The sequence below is a fragment of the Polyodon spathula genome, unplaced genomic scaffold (assembly GCF_017654505.1).
Source record: "Polyodon spathula isolate WHYD16114869_AA unplaced genomic scaffold, ASM1765450v1 scaffolds_2683, whole genome shotgun sequence".
NCBI classification, from domain to species: domain Eukaryota; kingdom Metazoa; phylum Chordata; class Actinopteri; order Acipenseriformes; family Polyodontidae; genus Polyodon; species Polyodon spathula.
This window is the reverse complement of record NW_024474151.1, coordinates 19946-22346: the sequence shown is the minus strand read 5'-3', so window position 1 is coordinate 22346 and position 2401 is coordinate 19946.

The following is a 2401-nucleotide window of genomic DNA, read 5'->3' as shown; positions in this document are numbered from 1 at the left end:
AGGCAAACGATACTGACATTTTATTGAAGTTTAAATTCCTTTCCCCGTGAGGGGATCTACCTGCAGATCGAATAGCCTTACAAAATGCATGGGCTCACACTTTCTGCAGTTAAAGTATTGCAAATTGAAACCAAGAGAACAGCGTAAATCAGTGCAGTCTGACAGGTGCTCCCCGATACCATCCAAGCTGCAGACATGTGTACTGATCAAGGTCCAAGTATGTTGATCCAGCTTCAGTCAACTCAGCCCCCCGAGATAACTTTCAAATGGCACTCAGCTGGCTCTGTCTAATGGGATGTCAAATGTTTTAAACAGATTCAAGTCACTTGAAATACCCTGTGATGTTTACAGAGCTTAGTCAGCTTGAAACAGACCCCCAGTTTTTTTGTAATGAAATATAGAAGTAATTGCATTGGAGAGCTAAATGGATCCATAATCTGTTCACAGTTTAAAATGCAATAACAAATCAAAGCTATGTGATGCCTTATCAGGTCAGTTTTTCATAGATGTTGCATGGGGGGAATTTGCTTTTTAAGTCTTTCAGAGATCAGACTAGACGAAATCATAAACTATACAATTTGTTTATGAGTACTAATAGAAACACCAATTTAAAATTTCCTTACTATTTCCTAGTAAAAACCTGTCTTTAACACTCAGTCCTGAAAAAATACCATTACATGTTTTTTTTTTCTTTTCACCCAGACACTGCAAAATGTACAGAATTATGTTTAATATTTAAAATGTGTTTCGTAGCCTGAGATGCACAGAATACATATTACAGATTACCAAACATCTCAAAGGCTGTGAGTGCTGCAGTTTACATGCATTGGAAGGCAATACAGATTTAAGATGAATATTTAGGAGTTTGTAGGATTGAAAACCGGGATTTAATAATGCAATGGACAGCGTATGTGAATGCAATCACAGTCATTTCACAGTCATTATTTAAATGTATTTATTTGTTTTAGACCACTGGTATTCAGTAAGGGTCAGAACAGGGAGAGTATGACTTCTACCTTATAGCAGTTTACCACGTGGATGGACATGTTCTCCCCATGCTTTTCACTGTGCTCCTTTTAAAACTCCTTGCTGTACTTGGGAATACACGCTTGTCTATGCGTGACCTTAATTCCACTATAGTTTACAATGCTTTGCTTTTTTTTTTAGCAATTCCAAATGTTAATGTTTATGATGTTTCTACAAAGTGGGGAAAGAGATAGTAGTAGAGAAAAGGGATATTAGCAGAGGAAAGGGATATTAGTAGAGGAAAGGGATATTAGTAGGGAAAGGGATAATAATATGGAAAGGGATATTAGTAGAGGAAAGGGATATTAATGGGGAAAGGGATATTAGTAGAGGAAAGGGATATTAGTAGAGAAAGGGATATTAGTAGGGAAAGGGCTAATAGTATGGAAGGGATATTAGTAGGGAAAGGGATATTAAAGGGGAAAGGGATATTAGTAGGGAAAGGGATATTAGTAGGGAAAGGGTATTCGAGTGATCCTGCTATCCTCTTCAGAAAAAAAAAGATCAGAATTTTTTATTTGGATTTCTTAATCTCCAAAGTGTCACTAAACTAATGATGCATTATACCTCATTGTGATATTGCATATCAACCTTGAATCCTATAGGTGTACTAGCATCTAAAGAGACCTCGATTTCCTAATAAACTATATTAGCAAGGTTTTACAGGCTAGGTTGAAATTAGTATTCTCTAATATAATCACCGGTGTTTGAGACTGGGTTACTGGATATATGGATGCCATAAAACAGTGTGTAGCAGCTTTTCCACATGAGAGCCATATGCTACTGTGGTAGGGCACATGGTTATTAATCATGATAAACAGGCCTGATGATGTCATTGCCCTGCAAACAAAGGGTATTCAGCTGGTGTGAGAACTCTTTTCAAGAGAATCGTTAAAACATTAAGAGCAATCTAACTACAGGGTAGTTTTTCTTTTTAAATTCATATTGGTTCTATTACCATTAAATGTTTTCATAACTATGGAAATTCCATAGTTTTACCATGATAGCCTTCTTGAATCAAATACAGCCTTTTCTTAAATATCCAATAAGGTTTATATTAACCAGTTCCATGTCTTTTGAAACAAAATGATGTATAAATTAAACAAACAATGAGTTATTCAGATTCAAAGTATGTGAAAAAGTAAGTAAATCCCTGATTTATCAGCTCAATTAAGGGCATAATTAGAATCAGGTGTTTAAATATTAGGTAGATCTTCAGGGGTGAGTTTGGGAGGCCCCACCCTATATAAAGATCAGAAACTTTGTGAGTTTGGTCTTCACCATACAGATGTGTGGAAACACATCATGCCACGATCAAAAGAAATCTCTGAGGACCTCAGAAAAACAGTTATTGATGCTCATCAGTCTAGAAAGG